This window comes from Aptenodytes forsteri, unplaced genomic scaffold (assembly GCF_000699145.1).
Source record: "Aptenodytes forsteri isolate BGI_AS27 unplaced genomic scaffold, ASM69914v1 Scaffold217, whole genome shotgun sequence".
In the NCBI taxonomy this organism is placed as follows: domain Eukaryota; kingdom Metazoa; phylum Chordata; class Aves; order Sphenisciformes; family Spheniscidae; genus Aptenodytes; species Aptenodytes forsteri.
In genome coordinates, this window is record NW_008796222.1 from 1987854 (window position 1) to 2008141 (window position 20288).

Consider the following 20288-nt stretch of genomic DNA (forward strand, 5'->3'; position numbering starts at 1 on the left):
GAATTCAACTAGAGCACAAAAAGTTATTTCTATGTTGAGTCCTGTGTGTCAATAAAAATTCCCCATATCGGTGCTCTACTCATATAAAACTGGAATTGGAAAGAACTGCTCTATGTTCCCTATTGCAAAGTTGATGTTTCCTGATATTACTCTTTCTGTGGCTGTAGTTCTGGCACCCAGGGTAGCAGAAACCCAGGGGAAAGTGTGATAAAATCATAGTTACTGTCCTCAGTGTGTTTTCAAAGAAATTTTTCTCTTAGGCATTCAATTCCTAATTATTTAAAGTTTTTTTTACAACTTTTAAAAAGTTTACTTGCGAATGGAAAAATCTATAAATTCCAGGGAACTGTTGTAAAGTGGTTTAGCTAGTAACTGAACAAAGGACTGGATTGTGTTAAACTATTCAGGTGAAATGAATGTTATTTGTTCCCTTTTTGATAACAGAAAAAGAAAGAGCTAATATTTTTTAAAAAAATCTACTTTGTATATTTATTTGTAAACAGTGCTAGAGGCCATACGTCTCTTCCGTGTAATACAAAGGTCCGTAATACAAACAATATAAAGATACTATCCACCCATATGAAAACCATCAAGTATCTTGGAAGTCCTCATAGTGATCTAAGACATGGAGTGGGTTATCCAAAGGTATCAATAAAGTGCTCTCTAAAATCGAATTGAACCATAATTATGTTTTTTCCAGATACTTGTGTATAAAATCTTCGCCTGCACACACAAGCAAGAGCTTACCAACCCAAATGTGACAGTCATCTCTCTGACCATGGAAAGTGCATATTGTGCTTTTGGAGAATTTTGCATGTATAAATCTCGTTGTGTGTCTAGAAGTGTGAGAAATAGTGCAAGTGGCTCTCAGATTCCACTTGCTTTTTTCAGATAGTAGGGAGCAGGACGTCACGTAAAAGATTAAGTATATATTCTCTCAAAAATCCAGATGAATGCATTATTTTTGCATGTATGGCTATCAGAATATGACAGAACTCTTGTCCTCTTATTGCCACCAAACTGGAGCGTTCAAAATGCTGTTTCCTCTAGAATGCCATGGCAGGTCTTAAGTGTAAATGGGACTTGTCTCTTCATTCTCTTTTTCACAGTGTGTATCCGACATAGGAAATTTTACATTAATTGTTACTGTTACATCACTATTACTTGTTGTAAATGCAGAGCGTGAGCTGTTGGCTTGCCTAGTTGTAAGTTGAATTATGCCTGAATTCTGCACATAGTCAGGAAACAATAAATGAAGAGGCCACAAACGCAAGCAGAAATAAATTTTTTCATTTTCTGAAACTTTTTTTTTTAACAAGAAGAAGTAGCAGAAGAAAAGATTGTGATAGTGTAGGAAGAGAAAACTGTGAGAAAAAAGAAAACAAAGTGAATGAAGTGTAAAATATGACTCTAATGAAAAATTGCTTTCTTTAGATGTACATTTGCTTTGAAATCCATGCTGGGTCTCCTAGTACCTGCTGAGCTTAGCTTTAAGCCCTGAAGCCATGACTTAAAGTAATATATATTTGCTCTTTCATCTCTGTGCTCTATTGTATCAATTTCCATGAAAACACCTGGAAGGATTCTTAGAGCTCGTCATGAACTCTGACTCTAGAGATTTTCATCTTTATTTCCTGCTGTGAACTGATACTACACATGCCACGATCTGTCTGTGGTTTCTTTCTAATCTTTGGTATAAAATGTAACATATATCACAGGAACCAGTGCAAACACATTCACCTGGCTAAAAGCCTACTACAAATTTGTTTCTTTTTGAGATTGCAATCTGAGCTCATTTTTACTTAGAAAACCAATATACAATGCTGAACTCAAACAACCTGGAATTTCTAAATCCAGAAAGTTTAGGCATGTTAATCCATCCGAAGTTTGAGTACCTGATTTCCAAAAGTATTTAAGGCTTTAAGGTATCTCTTCTCTTTCTGCTTTTCCTTATTTTTCTAATGGTTATCATGGGGGCTTTTGCTCTTCATGCTAGTGGCAAGGACCTCAGGCCCCTCTCTTTATCAGATGCTCATATTTTTCCATTGCAAGGTCTTCATTGACTGAAAACCCACAAAACCTTCAGAGACTGTTTTGTAAGCGAAGGAATATCGATTTCACTCTGAATTGGATTAGTCACTAATCTCCTACTGTTAATCAAGGGGCAAAGGTAAAAGCACCCTTTAGAGAATATTATGGGTTACATTATGATGATTTTGTCAAGGATCCTTAGTAAAATATGTCTGGTTATCATCCTCAGATGATATATGATGATTAGCAGGTAAATGTTTGCAATATAACCCCCATAGTTTAGAAATGCTTAAATGCCACTTCTTTTCCAGAAGTCTTGAGAAATAGAAAAATTGTGCAACATTTCAAATTCATGAACTGAGTCACTGTCCAAAATCAGAACAGAGACTCTTTAAGATTTAAGTGAGGAGGACTTTTTCCATAATTGTTATTAATTTTTTTCACATAACTTCCAATTTTTTCCAGTTCTTCAGAATTTGTTAAAAAAGAATTAAACAAAAAACCCCCAAATTCAAACTGAGCTGTAGGGTGGCATTATCAGGGAGAGCAATACTATCAGCCATATGAGTCAGTCAGCTACCAGTAAAGTAAATTCATGTTGCTAATTTTGCAGAGCGAGAGTGGTCTTTTGAACACAAAAGGTGCCCCAGCTTTGTGAAGTTTATGCTCTTGACTGCAGTCTTTTGTAAGATGTTTTGATGAGATGGGTGCCAAAATGTGCAGGAAGAATCTGGAGGACTTTTGAACAATGTTGTGCTCATCAGTGTTTCTCTGTGCATGAAGATAAGGCCCCTTGGCATTTCCTTCCTTATCCTGCATTAGGAGGGGTGTCACCAGCAGGTCGAGAGAGGCGATCCTTCCCTCTGCTCAGCGCTGGTGAGACACATCTGGAGTGCTGGGTCCACTCCTGGGTTCCCCAGTACGAGAGAGACATGGACATACTGGAGAGAGTCCAGCGAAGGGCCACAAAGATGAAGAAGGGACTGGAGCACCTGTCGTATGAGGAGAGGCTGAGAGAGCGGGGACTGTTCAGCCTGGAGAAGAGAAGGCTCAGGGGGATCTCATCAATGTATATAAATAAATACCTGAAGGGAGGGTACAAAGAGGACGGAGCCAGGCTCTTTTCAGTGGTGCCCAGTGACAGGACCAGAGGCAGCGGGCACAGACTGAAACACAGGAGGTTCCCTCTGAACATCAGGAAACACTTTTTCATTGTAAGGGTGACCGAGCACTGAAACAGGTTGCCCAGGGAGGTTGTGGAATCTCCATCCTTGGAAGCTGTCTGGACATGGTCTTGGGCAACCGGCTGCAGGTGTCCCTGCTTGAGCAGAGGGGTTGGACCAGATGACCTCTGAAGGTCCCTTCCAACCTCAACCATTCTGTGATTCTATGCTCTGCCTCCAAAATTTGGACTGGAAATCGTGGTGGGAGCTGAGAAGGAAGGACTGTGGCAGAGAGTCAAGAAGGCATTTGGCTCTGCACTGCAAGACAAGGGCAGGGGTGACCTTGCCTCCTTCCCAGGTGGCAGCTGCCACCTCTTCCTGCTGCAAATCCAGCAAGCTCCCACTGTCACCCATTTTCTGCCCCAACAAGTCTCATCTAAACCATGCTGCTCCCCAAAGCTCCTCAGCTTTCAAAAATATAAAAGGGCTCTGAATATAATTTAACAATGTCATCAGTTCCTTCATAATTGGCTTCCAAAAGACACTATGATTAGCCATCTTCCAGGAGACAGCCTCTCCTTCCCAGCTACAGCTGTTTCTATGGCTGAGTGGCAGGGGGAAGGCAGGACAAGATCCCAAAGACCTTCTCCATTCCCAGATCTGCCAAATATAAAGGTCTGGGCTCTATATGGGTAGCCACTGCCGGCTCCATCCGTGTCTCACAGGAGAAGGTGGCTGTGGCTGTGTATGTGGGATTTCTGTCAGAGGGTAACAAGCCAGGGCCCAGCTCTTAAATCTAATGCTGTAGGAGATCTGTGTCTGCTCACACCACTCTGTTGAAGGAACCAAAAGTGAGTACATGCACTCCAATGATTTGTGAAATACCAGTATAATCTGAGCTGGTTTTTTGGTGGCAATTTTTCTCTAGACCTTCCTAAAAATGCCTTATTTAACAAGGTAAATATGGCAAATTCGAGGTCGAATTTATTTTATGAGACTTTAAATTAATGTAGTACATCAGTCCCTACAAAATGCTGTGTGAGCTGGTTACTTAGGACCTTTTTCAGAATTTTTGCTTTAATCCTGGCAAAACCTTAGCCTAGCTTTTATAAAGCCTCATATACCTTAATCAAAACAGAGCGTAGCAACATTATGGCTATCACCAGAATTTGAGGGGTAGAATTTGCTAAGTAGTTTAGTGATACGAGTCCCATTAAGTCACTTGTCACCATTCCCATAGTCACAAATCCTCAGGTCTGCTTGTAGAGCTAGTGAGTCTCCAGTGAGTTTTGGGGTACTGCAAAGAATAATGTGGTAATACTTTATACAATAATTAAATGCAAACTGAAGAAGAGAAACCTGCCTGTCTTCAGTAATAGCGAGTGTTCAGATCAATTGGGAGGGGTGGCAATTTCCTATCTTCCTATCACATATTCTTTGTTAGCAATCCAGCTTCCCTATAACTGAGTTTATGAAATGAAAACAGTTCTGTCAAACAGGTAAACACTTTTTACGGTCCCCATCCTAAAGAAAAAAAAGACACAAAAAACCCCAGCCCCTTCAAATGGTTTGCAGGACACTGGAAGCGTATTGGCAATCAAATAATCTCAGTGTCTTTAGCTGCACTTTCTGCCATCTGGAGACAGAGTGCCTGGAAAAAGTAAAAAGCACAAAAATCCATTGTCATTGTGTAATGGGAACAACTTAGTGCCTTTAGATATATAGGGAGAAATAGTGACAGTTGAGTCAAGCAATGTAATGATACACACAGATTTTAATGTTGGGGATCTCTCAGCCCTGGCTATTCCTGCAAATGACTGTTAGCAGCTGTAGCAAACTCCTTAATTCTGGGAATTGCAAGTTACTGTTTTGTGTCATGAAGCCTGAGCAGCTGCAGAGAATTACTTAGCCTAGAAGTGAGATGTTTCTTCAGGGATTGTATTAGAATTGCAATTTTTGCAGTTGCAGTCCTGGAAGTCTCCTGGTGCTGTCCTGAGAAGGCATCTTGAGCCCATCACCAGAATTGAGGGGTAGAATTTGCTAAGTAGTTTAGTGATACGAGTCCCATTAAGTCACTTGTCACCATTCCCATAGTCACAAATCCTCAGGTCTGCTTGTAGAGCTAGTGAGTCTCCAGTGAGTTTTGGGGTACTGCAAAGAATAATGTGGTAATACTTTATACAATAATTAAATGCAAACTGAAGAAGAGAAACCTGCCTGTCTTCAGTAATAGCGAGTGTTCAGATCAATTGGGAGGGGTGGCAATTTCCTATCTTCCTATCACATATTCTTTGTTAGCAATCCAGCTTCCCTATAACTGAGTTTATGAAATGAAAACAGTTCTGTCAAACAGGTAAACACTTTTTACGGTCCCCATCCTAAAGAAAAAAAAGACACAAAAAACCCCAGCCCCTTCAAATGGTTTGCAGGACACTGGAAGCGTATTGGCAATCAAATAATCTCAGTGTCTTTAGCTGCACTTTCTGCCATCTGGAGACAGAGTGCCTGGAAAAAGTAAAAAGCACAAAAATCCATTGTCATTGTGTAATGGGAACAACTTAGTGCCTTTAGATATATAGGGAGAAATAGTGACAGTTGAGTCAAGCAATGTAATGATACACACAGATTTTAATGTTGGGGATCTCTCAGCCCTGGCTATTCCTGCAAATGACTGTTAGCAGCTGTAGCAAACTCCTTAATTCTGGGAATTGCAAGTTACTGTTTTGTGTCATGAAGCCTGAGCAGCTGCAGAGAATTACTTAGCCTAGAAGTGAGATGTTTCTTCAGGGATTGTATTAGAATTGCAATTTTTGCAGTTGCAGTCCTGGAAGTCTCCTGGTGCTGTCCTGAGAAGGCATCTTGAGCCCCACCTCCAGCAGAACATCGCTTGCTAAGGGTAAAAGACATTTGTTAGGTTTTCTAGATGTTACCGACTTGAATGCCTATTAATGGCAGATGCAACAGTTGTCTGTGATGTGGCATATTTTCCAGATTTATCTTTGCTCTTTGCACTGATGTTCCTGGAAAGTCTTTTAAAAAAAAAAAAAACAAAACATGACGTTAACCACTGGGGAAATAGTGAATTTCTTTCAAAATCTTTAGATCTGTTTATCATTTGGGAAAATACGCTTTAACTGAAACACAGGGAATGCTTTGTAAGACATACAAGTTACTGGCCTCAAAGACTGGACGAAGTTTGCTGGTGAAAGGACAGACTAGATGACCCGCTGGTTCTTCCTGGCTTCCCATTCTGTTAATTTGCTAATCACATCTGTGGGATTAGAAGTGCCTTCAGAGAGTTGTGATGTCCAAACTATTTGTCGTGCTGGTTCAGTAATGTCCCAGACTGGGGGAAAAAAGAAATCCAGCTCACTTGATGTCCTCCAAGCACAGGAATTGCCTAATGTCTTTTGGAATAGTTAAGCCCGTGTAGTGATTAAAAGAACTTATGTGAAGCTCAGACAAAGTTGTTTTTGCTTCAGTCTAGCAACCAGCAATCACACTAGTGGGCCTAATTCTCTGCTCTGTTATGCTGTAACCCTGCTGGTTTCAATAGAGTCATGCTGGTGTTGAAATGTTTTAAAGGACCAGTGAGTGAAACATATCAGCTGAAACATATAGACTATTTAAAAAACTTACCAAATCTGGAAAGTTGATTGGCATTTTTTTTTTTTTTAATTATTTTATTTTATTTTTTATTCCAAGACATGGATGCTCATATCTTGGGAGTTGCCATAAAAGTTACAGAAACTAAGGTCTGGACCTTTTTTTTCTTGGGCGTCTGTTTATCTTCCCTTCAGTTCATGATTGTTCCTTCCTCTGAGGGTATTCTTCAGTGCTTTGTTCAGCACAAGGAGGCTCCTGCCATTTCCTTTAGGCAATGTGAACTTCTCTGGACACTGAAAATGAGCAAAGAGAGTACTTTTCCTACTTTTATTCTGCTTTGTATTGACTTCTCCGATTTGAATGTTTTTCCACATATTGTTTTTCATCGTCTCACACCCTAACAAGAGATTATCATATAAGATAGCACAATCTGTTATGAAATACTTAGGGCTTGCCAACAGTTTTTATTTGACACTTTAATAATGATCTTTAGGAGAGAAGTGGGAATTGCAAAGAACAAAGAATCTCCAGATGTCCTAAAAATGTACGACGTAGGATTTGCAGAACTGTGCTGTTTCAAACGAAAATTCGAAATCTCTCAAGTAGAGAAATATTCTGCATTACCCTTGGCTGAATTAAAATGAATACAATTTCATTTACAGATTGTCTCTTAGATTAACCCTGTACCCTGGATGTGTTTGGTTTATTACTGAAAGTGCACTCTTTGCTACTTCTCCTATTCTCTGTGGTTCTGTAAACCTACTTTAATAAAAATGCAATATCTGAACATAATTCTTCTTGCAGCTCACCTTCTCCTCAGACAAGGAAAAAAATGTCAAGAAACTAACTATGAGGTTTTGGCATTTTTCTTCTGAATGGCAAGCTAGCTTTCAGCTTTAATATTTTGGGCTCTTTGAATTGTGCTTTACAGAGTCACATGCTTTAAGCTAATTGTTCCCATGCAAGACTTGTAGGAAATAGAAAAGCAAAGTTCCTGTGGTGAGGGTTTTTTTTATTTTTCTGGGGGCTGAGCTGAGCCTGAAATAGAAAAATTCCTTCTCTACTCTGGTTTTCATCTTTAGTTTCATGTCTTTTTTTTTTTTTCTCTTTTTTTCTTCTTTTTTTTTTTTTTAAATCACACAAATAAAATGTATGTGAACCCAGTGGGATTCTCACCATTATGTCAACTCAGGTGTCATACAAGCCTAACAGGTAGAAGAACCATGCTTGACCAGATAGTGTAGGGAATATAGGAATAGCAATAAACAGGCTATTTGAAGGAACTAATTTATAATTCCAATGTTTTTTTAAAACACATTCGTGTAAACATGTCTTCTCACATGTCACCAGTCCTATCTTTGCAGGGGTGATGGCTGTTGTTCTGGATGATTCTGTCAGTGGAGTTCCCCTGCTGGACACGTATGATAATGGGGAAAAAATGCAGAGAGGTACCAGCTTAAAGCTTTCCCCTCATCACTTCTTAACAGCATTTCAAGAGAGGTTTTTCTTAGTTTCCTTTTCTGAACCTCTGCAACTTCTTTTCCTCACTTACATTTCATCTTTTGGTAAAGCTGTTACTCACAATCAGTTCACATCTTCATTTGTTTTAATGTGAATTACATTCTTTTATTTACAGGGGGGAAACCAATCCTGTAGCTCATCAAGTTGGGGTCCTTAACAGTGGAGAGGATTTCTAATGTGTATTTTACTTAATTTTTTAAAGATGTACATATACTTGAACCTTCTAATGTTATTTCTGATAGCTTACTCTATTTCTGAACTGCGCTCTGTAGGGACATGCTTTATAAATAGTTTCTTTCATAATTTTAATCTTAATTATGCAGCTATTAGGCTGTGATTTGACAATGAACTGCATGGAGGCACAAGGCTTTGCCTACTGCAATCACAGATTATGGCAGTCACGACAGTTTAAATTTCTGTTGTTCTAATTAATGATGATATAATTTTCTAGTTACCCCATAAGCTTATGGTCATTCATCTTAACTATTGTTTTTAAGTGTTTTAAATAACAAGAATGTAGTCAGGAACCCAATGCTCAACGTTATAAACTACTATGCTATTAGGAGGAAGGATTTGTAAACTACTTTCTGGAAGCTACCCATCCCCAGTGCTTTTTCCAGTGCTGCCTCCAACATTGTGCTCAGCTCTGTTGAGCATTTCCCTTGGCATAGGCAAATAGTTTAGGTATATACTGTCAAGAGCTCAGTCCTATCGACCTAGAACCAAACTCCTTGCCTTCCTGGAAAAGGAGACGAAAGGGAAATTTCAGAACAGAGCAGTTTACTCAGGTGAAATAAATATGAGTCAGGATGACCACTTCCTTGGAAAACTGCTTTTGTTCTTGACAAATTCAGGAGGTAATCGTCCTTTTGCTGAAAAAAAAAAGCCAATATATCCTACGGTTAGTAGAGAAAAGAGTTGTTTTTTAACTTCCAGGAGCTTACTAAATACAATAGAATTTGTTTTGCATCTAAATCTGTCTGCTCATAGTTGGATATATCCAAATAGTTTGTCTTGTTAGATTGTATGTATTACATTTACAGAAATGTCTTTCGGCCTGAAGAATCCCAGTGTGCTTATGAATACTTGCATTCATTGCTGGAATGAATTGTCTTCTCAGAATAAAGCGGGAGGTAAGTCTAACCGAAGTCAAAGTGATAAGTCTAGAATTATTATAGACAAGAAAAGAATGGCTTTTTTCCTTTCCTCTTAGAAATGCAATTTCGCTATTATATTTGTTAAAAAACAGTTTTCTGTGCTCTCCTTTATGGGATCAATGTGCATATATATACTTGATATGAATCAATTTTATTCATGGCTCTGTGCTGATTAGAATGAAAGTCTCTGTGGGAGAGGGAAACTGCAGTTATGAAAGGCAGCCACAAACCTTCTAGAAGCTACACTCTTGCTTAACCATTAATTAGTGGGTAATTTCATGAGTTAGTGAGTGAGGCTGGTAAGGTGTGGGTTATGCGGGTGGTATAATGATGTCTTCTGGGCTTGTAACTCATACTTCTCTCTGTTCTTTTGCTTTTTATGGGGGATATAACTCTGACGCTAATTCTGTATGGGTGTTGTAATATCCAGATGGAGCACATGACTCAGAAATGCTATGTAAGTTTAAAGAAGGAACAGCTGTAAAGAGACAACAGGATAGAGACTACAAGCATGTTAAAATCTTGGGGGCTTGAGGGGTCCAAACCCTGGAGATCTGGAAATCCAAAGATGGAGGTGGTGAATTGTAGTGCAAGGAGGCTGAAGAAACCCTAGGAAAGATGGGGAAGTATGGGGCTGTTTAGGCTACAATATATTTCAGAGGTAATAGAGATGCAGAAGAGTGTGTTTGAACATCTAACTACTTTTGAAGGAGGCCTCATGCTGCAAGAGGAGGGAGACCAAGATTCTTCCTGAATTCCACCAACCCAGGAGAGGAGAGGTACAGACAGCCTCCCTGCTTCGGGAAGGAAGACAGTTAAAGATACCAAAGGAGCAGACTAGAACAAATCTTGTTGTCTCAGGTGTGGAGTCTCCTATGTTTCGCGTGTCTTAATCAGACTGTGCCCACCATGCTGGGAAAATATTACTTTATGGTATGTCATAGCTTCTGTGCTTTAATATCCTAAATTTGTAGTTTAGAGAACTAAGTCAATAATGTCCTCAGCTGAGATGAACTTGTGTGTTTACCATGATCATTGCAAAAAGGGTGTTCTGTCCTTCTGTCCATTCATATAGGAAATGCTGGGAGTCTTGTAAAATTCCCAAGTATGAAATACAGATCATTCCAGAAAAAAAAGGCTATGAATCCAGCAGAAGGAGTGGAAACTGCTGAAAACATTAGTTTGAAAAACACCGTTCTACCTCTTCAAAGGCATTTAGAAACAATTTAAATTATTATAGGTTCTAAAAAATATTTCCTATGGTTTTCAGATATTCCTTCCCCTTCGGCCCTTATTATAAATTACTGGTGTTATGTGAACATAGTCTTTATTCCTTTGAATGAGTGTATAGAACTTTGCTGCCCTACTCAGCAGATATTACAGATATTATCGTGGAAACAGTTTATCGTTTTTCAAAAAGAAAATTCTGCCTCCAGGGTGCTTAGTATAACCTTATTAATCATTACATGGGTAGAAGGCTTTATGGAAATACTGGTGCTCCTTGAAACAGATATTCTAATAGGAGCTAATACTATCTGGCTTGAGGCAAGCAAGCCAGAAATACCCTCTGTAATTCTTGGTAAATAACTTCCATCATGCACTATTCTGGGAGGATCCTTTTCTTTTGGGATGAGAAAGGAAACCATTTCAGAATGGTACAACTATGGCAGCAGTGCCCCAGCTATTCTGCTCCTGCTAAGCCTATTCCTGATGGATACTGGTCCCCAGGACCCTCAGTTACTAGCAGGGTTGGGCCTGAACAAAATCCTCAGCACAAACCTTCTCACTTTCAAGGAAGCTCTACTGTACCAGGCTTCTGAAGTTCAGGCCTTTGTATAGTTGTTAAATTTCCTCATTAGCAGCATGCAATATTCCACATAGGAGTAACTGAATTGATTAGGATTAAGTTAGCAATTAACTAAAATGTTTGTATGGCAACATTAATGATTGTCTGTCTTTGCCATTCACTAATAATTGGTATGCTTTTCCTTGGGGTAATGAGTGTTTAAGTGATGGAGAGTCTGAGGGTGTCCTTCACGATATCACCATTCATAGCGACCATTTCAAAATGAAGAGCAGGAAATGATGTGTATAGGTGTGTCTGGCACAACAAAAACATTTTTTGAGGTCTTAAGAAATCCCAGTAGAGATTCTCTGCAGTAGGATTGCCCAGATATTCTGGGGTCTTCTGAGGAAAACAGAGCTTTGTTCCCCATGCAGCCTGGGGCAGCAACACACATGTTCAAAGTCTGCAAACCAGTCTGTGTATCAGGCCAGTGTAGCCCAGAGATTGCTTTTGCCAAACTTCAGGCCTTTTTTTAAAAGGGTGTTCTGCTTTGAAGTTATTAATGTTATATGAGGAGATTTCTGTGTCCCACAGCAGTCAGTGGAACTCTGCCACTTCAAGAATGACAACAGTGAAATTTCATTTGTACAAAAAGTGGGGACAGGAAAAATACATGTTCTTTTGCAGAACTCTAATGCACTCAATTTACATAAAATAACCTATTTTATGTAAATAGGTATAAGAGGTAAATGGGCATGGGGGTACTTTAGTTTTGTAAGGAAGGATCCTGACTTAATTTTTCTCAGTATGTTCAGTGACAGAAAGAAAATTATAGGGAAAGCCAAAAAGAGAATTTGAATTTTTTGTTCTCAATGAAAACGTCGAAGATTAAAAGCAAAACTCCAAAGCTTTTCATGAAAGTTCAAGGTTTAGAAGCAGGCCATTTATCACAGAAGAAGAAATCATGTTTTTGAATGAAACATTGCATCTGGCTTAAAATCATAATGAATGATGGGGACAAACCACTTGATTCATTAGGTACATAGTTCACTTAAAATCCTGTCCTGTTCCTGCATTGCTGACATCAGTGAAAACATTGCCTTTCATGTCAGCAGACCAGTACTGAACTGTAAACCACAGAAATAATTTATTTATTTAGGAGATGCTAAAACTTCAAAACACTGAGCAGTTTCTGTGATATACTGAGTACCCTCGTTTCCCACTGGCTCATAGGGTTAGCCCCAGAATTATGAAAAACTGACTGTTATGTGGCCCCTCCATTTAGGAATCATTTGATATTATCCTTCGTTGCTTATCAGTGTAATTTTTTCCTGAAATACTTTTGTGCTTTCTCTCACCACCCTTCAAGCACTGGAGGATTTCTGCATAAAATGGGATCACAAGACTAGAAGGGATCTCCTAAGCCATTGAATTTAGAGCTCATGAGAGCAAAATCTACATGTGGGACAAAGAAAGCTTTTGGAAGACATCCTATTGCCCTCGTTCTCTAGATCAGGGCTGAAATTATGTCTGCTGTTGCAGCAGTATGTTTTACAATGACCCTCATAAGCTTATCCAGCTTCCTCCTAGCAGTAGTCTGGGTTTGGTCCTGCCAACATGGTTGCAGAATCTGCCTGCTCTGCTGGCTAGGGAGTCTCTGCTGACCTCCAGCCTACAGCTTGTCCTGTTCGTCTTTGTACATTTGTTCATAATCCATGGTTGTCCGGCTGAATAGCTGTCCTCTCCTTTATGTCTGTCCTCATAATAATGTACATTTCGGGCAGCACGCATATTCCCTCTCAGCTTTTTCTCTGCTCACCTAAACAAGCTAAAATAATTTAGTTCTTTTCTTGTAAACAGAACTGTACTCAGTACTCTAGATAAAACCTCACCACTGCTATACACAACAGCCTTAATACTTCCATATCTTATCTAAAAGTATCTGTTTAGAATATTTTTAAGGACCATGTTAGCATTTTTACGAGCACATTGCTCTAGTGATGTTGTTCTCCTTAAAAGGGAATTGCTGCCTTCATTGTAGTCTGGGATGATACAGTTTTAGCACAATCAAGGTTTCATCCACTGCCTTTACATTATTTTTCATGGTACTGTCATCTCCCAACTTGTCTGTTACATGTTTTGACATTACTTAATATACCTTATCATACTTCTGACACAATCACTTATATGCTCTTTAATTCAAGGACCATCTTTTTGTTGGGGCCTTTCAATACTACTGTAGCACTATACAAAAACTCAAATAATTCAGGAAGTAAACATGGAACAGAATAATCCAGCTCTTTGCTGCTGTTTTTTAAACAGTGTCAGAAGCAGAGGACTGGTCTTTGCTAGAATTCAGAAAGCAAAAGAAAGAACTCAACCCTGCAGGGGTCTGTATTTGGGCCGGTACTGTTTAATATCTTCATCAATGACATAGACAGTGGGATCGAGTGCACCCTCAGCAAGTTTGCAGAGGACACCAAGCTGAGTGGTACGGTCGACACACCAGAGGGACGGGATGCCATCCAGAGGGACCTGGGCAAGCTCAAGAAGTGGGCCTGTGTGAACCTCATGAGGTTTAACAAGGCCAAGTGCAAGGTCCTGCACCTGGGTCGGGGCAACCCCCGGTATCAAGACAGGCTGGGGGATGAAGGGATTGAGGGCAGCCCTGCCGAGAAGGACTTGGGGGTACTGGTGGATGAAAAGCTGGACAGGAGCCAGCAATGTGCGCTGACAGCCCAGAAGGCCAATCATATCCTGGGCTGCATCAAAAGAAGCGTGGCCAGCAGGTCGAGGGAGGTGATTCTGCCCCTCTGCTCTGCTCTGGTGAGACCCCACCTGGAGTACTGCCTCCAGCTCTGGAGCCCTCAGCATAAGAAAGACACGGACCTGTTGGAGCGGGTCCAGAGGAGGGCCATGAAAATGATCAGGGGGATGGAACACCTCTCCTATGACGAAAGGCTGAGAGAGTTGGGGTTGTTCAGCCTGGAGAAGAGAAGGCTCCGGGGAGACCTTATTGTGGCCTTTCAATACTTCAAGGGGGCTTATAAGAAAGATGAGGACAGACTTTTTAGTAGGGTCTGTTGCAACAGGACAAGGGGGAATGGCTTTAAACTAAAGGGGGGTAGATTGAGACTAGATATTTTTTAGAAATATCTATTTTAGAAGAAATTTTTTAGGCTGAGGGTGGTGAAGCACTGGCACAGGTTGCCCAGGGAGGTGGTGGATGCCCCATCCCTGGAAACATTCCAGGTCAGGCTGGACGGGGCTCTGAGCAACCTGATGTAGTTGAAGATGTCCCTGCTCATTGCAGGTCTATGATTCTATGATTCTATGATTCTATGATTCTATGATTCTATGATTCTATGATTCTATGATTCTATGATTCTATGATTCTATGATTCTATGATTCTAATTTATACATTCTGAGACCTAAACACCACCTGAGCTTGCTTTAAAACACAGAAAACTACTGCTTAGACTGTTAAGAGAGGGTGAGAAGTCAATTTTTGCAATAAGGAAAAATGTGAGAGACCACAGCTAAGTAAATACATGGAAAGAAAGACTAGACACTAAAGGAATGGACATAAAAATGTGGAGGTACCTCAAAGGAAACCATAATCAACAAACACAAAGAGAGACATTGCTGGAAAAACTTTGCAGTTCCATGAAATCTTAACAAGCCAAGCCACAAGTCTATAGTTGTAGCAGCTGTTAATTTCACAGCCATGGAAGACATGGCACTTGAATATATGCCAACAAAGTACAAAAGGCAAGTGTCTATCTGTTTTATTTATTTTTTTTTTTTAAAGAGTAATACTTTGCTTATTACGAAATGGTACCTAGGGAGAAATGACTTACCTATTTAGACTCTGGGCATACTGAGCATACTGGCAGTAAGCTGTGCTTTGTAACTCCTGCTGCATAGTGTTATTTTATTAATGAAGTGAACCACGATGACACTTTAGAATTGATTACTTCAGCTAATTTAGCGTGCATAATGATTCAAAAAACTTTAATTCAAACAGGCTACAGGCCAGTAAAGAACCATTCCTACCTGCTGTGTGCTTATTCAGGACACTGTTTCAGCAGGTCCTACTATGACACAGGAGAACATGTTTCTCGCTTGTATTTTCTTACCAGTTGGGGACACATAGGGTTTTAATTAGTTCTTCACTTTTTTTGATTAGGGAACTATTCTGTTGCTTCTCCTGGCTTCCAGCGGATAGAAGACACTTGGCGTATGTCCATAGCAGCAACTAAGATCAACCTTAAGGTCAGCTTCTAGCCCACCATTGGTGCACCCTTTCCACCCTAGTATAGATCCCACTCTTGCACTGCAGCCTTTAATCCTTTAAATGTGCACTAATAACAATTTCACCATGACCCGTTCCTGACTTCTGTTCCTTCTGCACTCTGTATTTGCTGCCTATTCTCCAGAAAAGAGTTAGGAAGATGGAGAAGGCTGATTCTTAAAAGAGCTTATCAAGCCAATACAAATAGCCTCTAGAAGGCTGACGCAGGCTTCATGCTAAGATACATGTAGAGAAAGTGGTTCTGCCCAGTTGATGGTGACTGGTCAGGGACAAACCTCAGTGTCTGTGGAAGCTTACCTTGAATTGCTTAGTCCGAAGTCTGTGCTTTGCAGTAGTGCTTTGCAGCTATTGCAGCTTTTTTGGATTAAATCCAGCATGCACAGTAATGCTAAAGAATATAGAGTCAGTCTGTATTCTTTCATTTCTATGCTAAGACAAAATAGAAATCATCAATTTTCAGGAGGCGATGGAGACGGTATTAACCTTAAAGTGATCACTGTAATTTGAAAAGCAGAGTCTGAAAATTGTGAAAATAAATGCTGCAATACAAATGGCATCAAGTATATCAAAGTCAGGTCTGCTGTTGAACAAAAGCAACTTGCACAGGCTCTTTCATCATCTGATTGCTTAAAAAGGCCATGCTCTGTGGCTGAAAATTAGTAACATACTGAAGCTCTTGAAGCTGATGATACGAGGGAAACTAATTACCTCTGAAACCAATACCAAACTATTTTCAGTTAGTGTTATCTCCTACTCTGCTTCAAAGACTGAACCCCGACCTGACTCAATATATAGCAAGGCCATCTTTGTAAAATCTCTCATTTCTGTTGGAGGAAACACAATGGACTTAAGATACATGCACTCTTTGTCCGAAGTACTTGCCAGCAGATATTGCTGTTTGAGAATAGTATAGCTGTACAGGGAGGTCAGTTGTCTGACTGACACCCTTTTGTGTGTACGGGACATTGCTTTCAGGGTTACCATCCTCCCGTGCCACGCTGCTCTTTGAGAAAGCAGTGCGATTCCAGGGCAGCTGATGACATTACCATCACCTCTGCGGAGGTGTGTGGTTTTGCGCTAAGCTTGCGGAAGAGTCTCTGTCTGATCATTCCTGCAGTCCCCACCAGTGGCAACTCCAGCAGGTGGGGGGGTCATAAAGCAATCCAGCGGCAGCAGCATCTCCAAGTGCTTTGGTTGTCTGCAAAGCGAGTATGAGCTTTTGCATCCAGGGACAGATGTTGTATAGGTTTGGAGGATATGTACATTGATGCCGTCCAGAGGGGAGAGGGGAATTGCAGCAGGTATAGGAATCTGCTTAAGTCTATTTCAGATCTCTAACCAGTCTTTGTATTTCTGAGCTCCTGAAATTTTGCGTCAATCATTCTGGTTTTGATCAGGGTCAGCTTAACTAGTTTCTTTATAGAGCACATGTGGACCTGTCACTGGACTATTTAACTGACACATTTACAGTAATCATTCATCTGGCATGCAGCCATTAGCATATAAAACACTAGGTCTGCAAAGTTAACTTTAATAATGATATATTAAAAACGTTCAGCAGATATTCCCCACCTTTTTCCAGAAAAACGGTCTGTGGGGTATCACATTTGCTCATAATTGGGCACAACAAATGAACAGCAGCCATCAAAAGACACTGTGACCTGCTGGAGAGGAATGGTTCTCTCTTTATTGATGGGGCAGCTATTTAGCTCTCTTTTTTTCATGGAGTGGTGAATTGGACTGGCCAAGCTTCACACCCACATTAGTTTCATTTCTGTATATGCCACATGTGAGTGGTCATAACTAAAATACAATCACGTTCCTTGTTCCAAGGCTCCTGCTGGCACAAAGCTTTTGCAGTTTTGCGTAGGTGTAACATAAAGATACGGGGTTTGCCTTCCAGATGCATTACCTGAATACTTTTGTAATATTTGGCAACCTCCGGAGGTGCAATGCTCCATTTTTCCTGGGGTATTTAATGGCTGCTGGAGAGGTCTCCTCCCATCGTTGTTAGCGTTGCCATACAGGCTCCTTGTGTTTCAGTAGAACTGTCATTATTTAGCACAGCAAAGAGGTGCTGGATGTTTCCATTTCTTTCTTATACACTCAAGTAATCACAAGCTATATGTGTAGCAAGAAGACTAGAAAGTATTGTACATGTAGTTGAATTGCATATTGAATGCAGCTGAATTGTACTCATCTCAGGTAAAACGTTTTGATTTTTAAACTTCCCAGTAGTAGCAATTTGTGCTTAAGGTTCAATAATGTACGTAATTTTAAAAAGCTTTTACAAGCACTTATTCTGGCAAGACTGTATGTGCAGAAATTGCTAATAAAATTTCAGTGGCCTTAATCAACCCCATATACAAGGTAATGGTGAAAAATAGCATGGGAAAAATGTTCGTACAGACATGTGTTATCAGGCAGATTTTCTTCAAATAAAACAAAACTCTTCTCTGATGGCAGAGAAATGTCAAATCTTTCTTTACAAGCATGGTGAGCAAACTCGGTTCAAAGTGCAATCTTGTGCTCATTTCTAGACACTCAAATGTTTGCATAATTGGAGAAAGATTAGGGACAAAAGCAAAACTTGCTAGCCAAGTGTTTTTAGTTTTGAATCCTTGCTCAGAAAAAATGTTGTATGACTTTTGCAGGACTACTTGGCAACCACTTAATCAATGCAGGATTGAAGATCTACTACAAGGGGTAATCATTCAAATGCATTAAGTAGCTATTTTTGTACAAGCTGTTCCTGAGTTTCTTCCATGCTTTGATGAACAGTGGCATTGTTGACATTTAATTGTCATCTTATTGCCATCAGATTTAGTATAAGTAGAAATAAATAAAACCCTTTTACCCTTGGACTTGTTATTTCACGTTCTCTACAAATTCAGAGAGACAGTAGGCTACATTTTTGAGGTTTTCTTTGTAAACATAGCAGCTATACACTGACTTGTTGAACACCAGCACCCTCTCTCCCCAAAGTAAAACAAAATGCAGTTAGTTGAAACTCTGGAGAACATTTAAGATGTCTGAGAGTTAAATTTGCACATAAGCAAAAAGTATACTGACAAAAGATGGTTTATTTCTGACAGTAGTTGTTTCTAATGCCTGGATGTTTTTACATTTCAAAGATAACTGTGAAATCATACTGCAGAAGGATCTAGAGTACTGAAGTCCCATCATGTAACATTGAAATATGTAGGTAACATGGTGCATGAAAAAAAGTCTGACTAAATTAAGGCTGACAGGTCTATTTTGCGATTAAGCTGGGTGGGGACAAAATAGGACAAGATGGTAGGATGCCACCCAAAATAGGGACTACTGGTTTTCAATAATTAACCCCTGACAAAATTAGAATTTCCCAAGCAAAAAACTCACCCAGCTAAAATATATGTCTATGGAGAATATTACTCCTCTGGCAGTATGAGATTTCAGATTTCATATGAACCTGTGAAAGTTTGGTAGATGCAGGTGTAGTCTCTTGACCATTTAATAGGAAGTCAGTGAAGCTAAGAACAGATCTAGATTATGTTTGTGTCACTGATCACAAAGTCCTGTTCAGCCTCAGGTGGAGTGCAGCCAAGTGAAGTGCCATAGCTACTGCTCAGATGAAACCCAACGGGCAAAACATTGAGGCTGTGAGCACAGATGGCTTGGACAGTGTTTTGCCACCTGTATTATCAATTAAAGGGAGAAACTGTTGAAGGCACACTTAGTGTTTGGCAAGGTGATGCAGAAAAACGTATTTAGAAGGAAACATGAAGGTCACTCGGGGAAAGAAAAATCTGAGAATGTCCAGAGATATTTCCTGCTGCCTTCAGTGAACAGTAACATTGAGAAAGCTGCTAAGCCTTGTCAGAGATGCTGAAAATACAGGCCAAGTTGAGCCAAACTGCTCATATTAACCTATAAAACCCCCTGTTCTCCTGGAGCAAGTGTGCATAGTTTTGCTGTTTTAGCTGGAAAAATGTGCATAGTAGTCCTAAACTATTTTGTTCCATTACTCTAAGCTAATCTTACCATGTTGGACTGTACATATCAAATGATTTTTGCAAATTGTAGTATGCTTGAGATGGCAGACACTGAAAATGGGATATAGCTTCATGGGCATGTTTGCAGTCAAGTGTGAATAAAACAGCAAATCCTAGGAAAAAAAAAGTCAAAATAAAACATCAATTTAACATCCATGAAATCACTATCTGGCCACTACCTCGTATTATAAAATTTCAAAATAGTGACACTGAGGTGTGTTCTATCACCTATTATTGACAGCCAGTTTGACTGAAAACAATCAAGCACCGAAGCTGTGAAAAATTAACAACTTAGAAAGCCCAGAGCAGGGCTAGTAGCACTGCCCTAACGTGGCTGTATTATTTCTGAAACAGATTAGTTAGTTTGTACGAGTATCTCTGCATGACATGGTCTTTGGCACCATGTTACCTACATATTTCAATGTTACGTGATGGGACTTCAGTACTCTAGATCCTTCTGCAGTACGATTTCACAGTTATCTTTGAAATGTAAAAACATCCATGGTCTTCGGCGAGCAGGATGAACCCCCCGTAATCCAAGAGGAAGCAGTCAATGACCTGCTACGCCACCTGGATGCTCACAAGTCTATGGGGCCGGATGGGATCCACCCGAGAGTGCTGAGGGAGCTGGCGGAGGTGCTCGCCAAGCCGCTTTCCATCATTTATCAGCGGTC